The sequence below is a fragment of the Camelus dromedarius genome, unplaced genomic scaffold, assembly GCF_036321535.1.
Source record: "Camelus dromedarius isolate mCamDro1 unplaced genomic scaffold, mCamDro1.pat HAP1_SCAFFOLD_114, whole genome shotgun sequence".
Taxonomy (NCBI): Eukaryota; Metazoa; Chordata; class Mammalia; order Artiodactyla; family Camelidae; genus Camelus; species Camelus dromedarius.
The window spans coordinates 4805042-4814419 of NW_026989787.1; positions in this window are offsets into that span (position 1 = coordinate 4805042).

The window sequence follows — 9378 nt, forward strand, 5'->3', positions numbered from 1 at the left end:
TGGACACAATTACATCAAAAATTTTATAACAAACAACCCAAATAAAAACTGGCAAAGATCTTAACAAACACCTTTCCAAGGAAAATCATATACCATTAAGGAATTACAAACTAAAATGATGATATAGAAATGCACACTTATTAGAACCACTAAACTCCAAAGAAATGACATTACCTGTGATTTATAGAGAATGAAGAAAAACAGGAACTCTCCCTCCCTGCTGGAGGAATCCATGTGTTGCTACTTTGAAAGACAGTTTGGCAGTTTTTTCCAAAGCTAGTCAAAGTTCACCTGAGGACCCAACAGTGTGTCTTTAGTATTTAGACAACTGCTTTGAAAGTGTCCAAACAAAACCTAGCCTGCAATTATGCACAACTCTTCTCATAATGCCTAAAATCTTTAAAATATGAGGATATTCTTCCATGCATGAATCCATGTGAAGGATGGCAAAATACACTCTAACATAGATCTCTTTAGCTTGAAGATTACAATGGACAGATTTCTTAAAAAAGAACCATGAGGTTCTCTGAAACCCAAGTCAATTTTGCCTTTTTGAGGCAATTTTATATTTATAATGGAAATCTCCATTTGAAAGGTTGTGTCCCCCTCTGTGCCAGGAATAGAAAAATGACTAAATCTCAAACAACAACAACAACAACAACAACAACAACAACAACAAAACACTGTTATTAATGGAGAAGGCTAAGATTTAAATCTTTACAATGAACATACCCTTCGTTTCTTTTGGTTTTAGGTGAAGATGTTATTTCAAGTGATGTCTTGGGCCATTTCAGGGAATTACTCAATTTTCTTGGTATCTCCCATGCTTAAAGGAGGTACGCATGTTATTAAGTTTGTTTATACAATTAACTATAGACAGCTAATACCACAAAAGTGTGTACTTAAAATGATTTAAATGTTATGATTTAAAATGATTTAAGTGTCATATTATGTATTTTTAATCACAATCAAAATAATCAGGAATGTAGTACTGATACAATGCATGATAGTAATACACACTAAAAAGATCTCTAGTGAAAAAAGCCATAAAGAAAAGTTCTCCCAGATGAAGTGATTATCGTGTATGCTTTAAATCCATCAAGGTTGTAAAAAGGAGAGAATCTCAGTAACAATTCTAGAAAAAGAAAAAAAAGAAAACAAGCAGTTAGACCTACTGGTGAAAGTTGAAGTGAGCCTACGGATTAAATAATAATGTGGAAAGCATATCACTTCCTCATTTGCACATTATATGGTGGTTCTTAAGGAGAGTGTCCCTGCTTTGGGGAAAGCAGACTACAGTATTTGGTGCAAAGTGCCAACTATGAGGACTTTTTATCATTACAAAATTTATTGGAAAGTCCAATATTTTCAAAGCAACCATATCAATACCATGGCAGAAAAGTGGATAAGACAGATATCAAACGTTGATATAGAGGCCAATACTTATCCAGACCAAGGTCATCTAAAGTTGTGATGATAATTGCCCTTGTAGAAATCCACTTGCTATTAAGAGGTACTGTGGGAGAAGTATACAAGTAGCCATCAAGGTTAAACAGTATCTAAACATCCTTATTGTCTTGCATCAGAGGTGCAGATGTACTGCCATTCTGTCTAAGCATCATCCATGTGAGTTCCTGCCTGGGTCCCCAAGCCATGCATACACATGTCTATGCAAGTAACTGTCTCACTCCCAACAACACAGCACTGCCAGTAGCTCCTAGACCAGACAAAGAGAAACAGAAAGTGATGGGATATAGTCAGTGGTAGTGGTTTGGGAGAGGCTGGTTTGGCCATGTGGCATCTTCCTAGGTTTGCAGGCCTCTGTGAGTGAGCGAGGAAGCCTGATATCTGGGTACATGTCAAGGTGACCTCAGCTGGGCTGAGAGGGTGGGGCATTGTTGAAGGTTATAACTGACTTTTCAGGGGTACTTCTGCCTACACTTCTGCAACATGGTCTGTTCATCCCCAGCACAGATTAGAGAACAACACAGTTCCCACGGGTGCTGCACAAGGCCAAACCTAAGGTGTAATGGCTTACTGACCCTGCCATCATGTGGTTACTCAAAACCATCATCCATCCAGTAATGTGTGAATTTTCCCTGAGAAAAGTGCTTTACAGAATTCAATATAAATTCAATGTAGATTTTATAGAAATTCAATTATAGTGAAGTAGAAATCCACATATACAAATATATCCCATGCATGCAATAATAATTTTGCCATCATATGTTTCCTAACATAAACAGCTATAATGTAGTTTCTTTAAAGGTTAATTGAAATGAAGAGAGAAGTAGTAAGATCTTAAGCTCCTATAGAGAGACAATTTCACAGCAAAAGATATTTGGATGTATGTGGCTTATTTGGGAAGTGATGACAGGAATCCAGAGAGGTGTAGATGGCAAAAAGGGACAGTAAGACAGGGAAAATGGAAAAGTCAAGAAAGGCGAGTTATGGGACTGGTTCCCCTTCTGGGAAATGAGGTCAATCCCAAAATGGATATTCTGAAGAACTACATAGAATGCACTTCAGAAGTATCCCTTTGAAGGGCAATGTGGAGATTTATCCAACAACTCACATTTCCCATTGATTGAGAGTTTTTGTAGATGTCTTTAACACCCCTAAAATTTCAGGCTGTGCTTGTGCAAAATGAGCTGCCTTTCAGTTTAAAGAAAATCCTGAGACAGAATAGATGAAAGGAACTCGAGGCAGGACATAGACGTAAGCTTACTGGTACCAGTAATGCTCTGCTACAGTACATTTGAGAAAAGAGGCAAGAGGATGAGCAATGAGAATTGGAAATAACTGAAGCCTAAGAATTGCGAAATAGAGTGACCAAATCTGAATAATACTTTCAGACAAAGCCTTGTACTGAAAATAATTTAAGCTTCTGGATTAAGGAAATGTATCTTTTCAAAAGCAATAAAAATGTTAAACTAGTACTGAAAGACATCATTAGGCCAAATTTCAAGGGAAAGTGGGAACTCAGTGAGGTAAGTGGAGCATGGAAGCTGTTGTCAAACAAAGGAATGTGCCATCAATTTTGAAGTTTTGAGATAAGGGGACAGAGTTCAAAGCCAGAGCTCACCCAAAGAGTCTATGGGGATGCATTGTACTTGATGACCATAGTTAATAATACTGTATCATATATTTGAAAGTTGCTAAGAGAGTAGATATTAACCATTTTCATCATAGGAAAAAATATATATAGCTATTTGTGGCAATGGATGTTAACTAGACTTATTGTGATTATTTGTATCAAATACATAAATATGATATATATATAATATATCTATTTCAAATCCATGATTTTGTGTACCTGAAAGTAATATAATATTATATGCCAGTTTTATCTCAATTTAAAAATAATGTAAAAATGCATGAACTAAAATATCAAAGGAGAAAAGAAGAAAAATAAAGGTAAATGACTTAGGTTTTAATAACATGATATTAACCAATTATGAGAAATAAAAGCAATATAAAATGGGATGTATAATTCTATATTCTTGCATCTCAAGAACACTGAAGATTAATGCAATGACAACACAGTTCCATTCAACACAAAATGTGATGAAGCTTCAATGTCAAAGTGTATTTATTAATGAAGAAATATGTTTTGCTTGAACATTAAAAATTCCAAGCTTGAAATTCCCATAGTAGAGCCCTAGTAAAGAATTCTTGCTGCAGTTTGAGGGGCTTAAACTTTCACTTCAAAAAATAACTTAAGATCAGAATACTCCCTAAACAGTATGAGGCAAATGAATAACTTTGCATTGTTTGTTTTTTTCAGCTTAAAGGGAATAGATGCTATCTCATCTCTCCTGAAAATTATCCATTATTTCACACCTCCTAGATTCGTTAATTAGAATTCCAGCATTATTTGATAATAAAACTAGAATGGGTTTTATTATAAATAAAACTATATGTTATATTAGAAAATATAATAACAGTAAAATATATATTAATCAATTATTGTATTCCTGGAACTGTGCTAAACTTGCTCAATGTTAATAAATTAAATGTGATAACTATACACCTTGTGTGATTCTCAATGTGATTGTGCTATTTGTCAATTTATTGACTTCCCAACTCCAAGTCTACTCTTTATTCTCTATTCTGAAAAAATAGAGCTTAACTCCTCAAGTATTTTTCCTTGGCAAAATGGCAAAGTTCAGCTTTGTCAGTAGAAGGTGTTAAGAGGACAGACACGGTCTAGTGGGAGACCTCCTTTAGATATTGAAAGAATAAACTAGTTATTCTTAACATTTTCTGTAAATAAACATCAACAGGGATGCTCTTAAAAATGCTCACACTTGACCTTTGGAACATCACCAGAGTGTCTGATTTAACAGAGCTGGACTTGGAGCTAAGCATGAGTGTTTTTTTAAGGCCTCCTCCCCAAGTGATTTTAATTGCAAGCCAAGGATGAAAACAACTGGAGTACACCTACAAATAAAGTGTGAACTTGAAGGGAATCTGCCTTCCCTCACTCCCAATGCATTATATTCAATGTTGATTTGATACAGTATGGAAAGGAGAGAGAAGAGTAGCAAAAAAAGATTCATGGCTATCATATTTATTTGCAGCCAGGGGTTTGTTTTTAAGTGTATGTTTTGTTATTATTCAAATATGGTGAGGCCAAAAGATAAGGAGATGATTGTCATTGAAAAGATGGTTTGTTATTCACAGCTCCCAAGAGGAGAGGGCATGCCATGACAATGTGGGGCAACACAAGAAAGTACCAGGGTCAGTAAGGAGCAGAGTGAGCAATGTGAAACCTGGGCAAGAGCTTTATTGTGGCTGCTGCTGGAAGGGGAAAGGGAAGGGGTGAAGCAAAGTAGTCAGGTTAAGATTGGTTAGTTTGAATAATTTCAGCAGGCTGTATGGTATGGGGGTGTCAATAGTTGACTGATATCTGATCCTCAGGTGATTAGAGCAGTTGGATAGTGGCCCAGAGTGTGAAGGCTGATAGAGGAGGTGGCTGGAATATAGCCTATTGATTGGTTGGTTTTTTACAAAAGGCACACTTGCAAGGGAGTCCTTTACTATTTCTAAGAATAGGCTAACCCCATATTGATCAGTCTCTTCAGGGACTGCAAAGTCCCAAGATGCCAAACCATTAAATACAGAAGCTAGTAAATATAGTTACTACAGGGTTGCATCTCTTGGATGGTCCAGGAACTCAAGCCAATATTTTGGTTTAGGATGACTCTGGACTGGTAATATCCACAGGCACCTTAAAAAATTAAATATGAATCCTTCACAATGGAAGATAATTTTACCCTATTCATCTTACAATTCCAACAAGGAATTTTAAAAGAAATTAAATAACAGTAACAATTTAAAAATTGCCAAGCTCAAACGGAAACAATGAGCAAACACCCCTCCAAAAAAAAAAATAAATAAGAATAAAGTGACTAAAAAAATTTAAATGTTGAAAATTATTGAATACAGATTACAAACTCATAAGCTTTCTCTGTTTAAACAAATAAAAGACAAACTTTAAAATATTTGCAAGTAATAGAAAATTATATAGTGACAGCAAATTTCAAAAGGAATGGAAAAGTCTTTAAATGAAAAATGGAATAGCTGAAATTAAAAACCCAAAATATATTATTAAAAGCAGATTAGAGACATCTGACAAGAGAACTGCTGTTCTGGGAGACAAATCAGAATACAATATCCTGAGTGCAGCACAGAAGAGGAAGTAGGAGGAGAAGGAGAAGAAGATATGGAAGAGAAGTGAGGCATCTTAGAGGATAAGGCAAGAAAATCTTAACTATATGAAATGGGTGTTCCAGAACCAAATTGAGATTAATGCAGAAGAAGTTTTAAAGAAATATCAACAACCAGAAAGAAATTAACTAAATGGCAATAATTGCATACCTATCAATAATTACTCTAAATGTAGATGGACTAAAGTCTCCAAACAGAAGACATAGAGTGACTGAACATATGAAAAACAAGATCGATATATATGTTGCCTACAAAAGCCTCACTTTGGATTAAGATACACACTGACTGAAAGTGAAGGAATGGCAAAATATATCCTATACAAAGGGAGACAAAAAGAAAGCTGGGGTAGCAATACTTACATCAGACAAAAGAGATTTAAAACAGAGACTGTAAAAAGAGACAAAGAAGAGCATTACATAATGATAAATGGATCAATTTAACAAGAGGATATAACAATTTTATGGGGGAAAGGTATAGTTCAAGTGGTAGAGTTCTTGCTTAGCATGCATGAGGTCCTGGGTTCAATCCCCAGTAGCTCCTCTAAAAATAGACAAACCCAATTACGTTGCCCCCAAGATTAAATAATTAAATCATACAATAATAAATAAAATATTTTTTAAAAGAGTACACAAGACTTGTAAATATCTATGCATCCAACATAGGAGTACCGAAATACACAAAGCAAATATTAACAGACACAAAGGGAGACAGTAAGATAATAATAGTAATGACAAAAATACAATAATATTTGAGGACTTTAACACCTCACTTACATCAATGGCTAGATCACAGAAAAGCAGAAAGGAAACAATGACCTTAAACAGTACTTTAGACCAGATGAACATAATAGATAAACACAGAACATTCCACCCAGAAGCAGCAGATACATATTCCTTTCGAATGCACATAAAGTCTTATACAAGATAGATCACATGTGAGGCCACAAAAGAAAACTCAATAAATTTAAGAAGAGTGAAATTATATTAAGCATCTTTTCTGACCAAAACTGTATAAAATTAGAAATCAATTATAATAAGAAAACTGGAAAAAAAGAAATACCACAAACACATGGAGGCTAAAGATCAAGGTTCTAAAAAAGTAAATGAGTCAACAAAGAAATCAAAGAGGAAATTAAAAAATACCTTGAAACAAATTAAAATAGAAATAGAGCATTCCAAAATCTGTAGGACACAGCAAAAATCATTCTAAGACAAAAATGTATAGTTATAAAGGCCTATCTTGGGAAACAAGAAAGCAAATAAACAATCTAACCTTACACCAAAACAAACTAAAGCAAACAAACAAATAAACAAAGAAAGCCCAAAGTGAGTAGAAGGAAGGAAATACTAGAACAGTATGAGGGGAGGAGGAGAGAGAGAGAAGGGACAGAAAGTTTATTAGAAAGAAATAATGGTTGAAATCTTCCCAAATTTATGGAGGGAAATAAATATCCATATTCATACAGCATAATCCAAAGGGAATGGTTTTAAACTCGACACTGAGACACATTATAAGCAATTGTCAAATCAAAGATGAGGACAGACTTTACAAAGAGTCATTAAAAAAATAACTTGTCACATACAAGAGAACTCATAACTATGAGAGATTTCCTTTTTTAACGTTTTTATTAATTTATAATCACTTTACAATGTTGTGTCAAATTCTAGTGTAGAGCATAATTTTTCAGTTATACATGAACATATATAAATTCATTGTCACATATATTTTTCTGTGAGCTACCATAAGACCTTGTATTTCTTTCTCCATGCTATACAGTATAATCTTGTTTATCAGTTCTACAATTTTGAAATCCCAGTCTATCCCTTCCCACCCTCCACCCCCTTGGCAACCACAAGCTTGTATTCTACGTCTATAAGTCTATTTCTGTTTTGTATTTATGCTTTTTTTTTGTTTTGTTTTTATTTTTAGATTCCACATATGAGCGAACTCATATGGTATTTTTCTATCTCTTTCTAGCTTACTTCACTTAGAATGACATTCTCCAGGAACATCCATGTTGCTGCAAATGGCATTATGTTGTTGGTTTTTATGGCTGAATAGTATTCCATTGTATAACTATACCACTTCTTCTTTATCCAGTCATCTGTTGATGGACATTTAGGCTGTTTCCATGTCTTGGCTATTGTAAATAGTGCTGCTATGAACATTGGGGTGAAGGTGTCATCCTGAAGTAGGGATCCTTCTCTATATATGCCCAGGAGTGGGGTTCCTGGGTCATATATTAAGTCTGTTCCTAGTCTTTTGAGAAATCTCCATACTGTTTTCCACAGTGGCTGCACCAAACTGCATTCCCACCAGCAGTGAAGGAGGGTTCCCTTTTCTCGACAGCCTCTCCAGCACTTGTCATTTGTGGATTTTTAAGCTATGGCCATTCTGACTGATGTGAGGTGAAACCTCATTGTAGTTTTGATTTGCATTTCTCTGATAATTAGTGATATTGAGCACTTTTTCATCTGCCTATTGATCATTTGTATGTCTTCCTTGGAGAATTGTTGTTTAGCTCTTCTGCCCATTTTTGGATTGGGTTTTTTATTTTATTAAGTCATATGAGCTGCTTTTATATTCTGGAGATCAAGCCTTTGTCGGTTTCATTTGCAGAAATTTTCTCCCATTCCATAGGTTGTCTTTTTGTTTTACTTATGGTTTCCTCTGCTGTGCAGAAGCTTGTAAGTTTCATTAGGTCCCATTTATTTATTCTTGCTTTTACTTCTATTGCTTGAGTAGACTATTCTAGGAGAACATTCTTCAGATGTATGTCAGATAATATTTTGCCTATATTTTCTTCCAGGAGGTTTATTGTATCTTGTCTTATGTTTAAGTCTTTGATCCATTTTGAGTTTATTTTTGTGTATGGTGTAAGGGAGTGTTCTAGCTTCATTGCTTTACATGTTCTGTCCAGTTTCCTCCATACCATTTGCTGAAGAGACTGTCTTTATTCCATTGTATACTCTTGCCTCCTTTGTTGAAGATGAGTTGACCAAAAGTTTGTGGGTTCACTCATACCAGTCATTCTCAAACTCTTCCAGAAGACTGAACAGGAGGGAATACTCCCAAACTCATTCTATGAAGCCATCATCATCCTGATACCAAAACCAGGCAAAGACACTACCAAAAAAGAAAATTATATGCCAGTATCACTGATGAACATACATGCCAAAGTCCTCACCAAAATATTAGCAAATAGAATCCAACAACACATAAAAAAGATTATATATCATGACCAAGTGGTGTTCATCCCAGGGACACAAGGATGGTTCAACATATGCAAATCAATCAATGTAATACATCACATCAACAAGAGAAAGGACAAAAACCACATGCTCATCTCAATAGATGTGGAAAAAGCATTTGATAAAATTCAACACCCATTTGTGATAAAAATTCTTACCAAAGTGGATATAGATGGAACATATCTCAACATAATAAAAGCTATATATGACAAACCTACAGCCAGCATAGTACTCAATGGTGAAAAACTCAGCAGCTTCCCACTAAAATCTGGGAGAAGACAGGGATGCCCAATATCACCACTCATATTCAACATCGTCTTGGAAGTCCTAGACACAGCAATCAAGCAAGAGAGAGAAAAGGGATCCAAATTGGAAGAGAAGAGGTAAAAGTGTC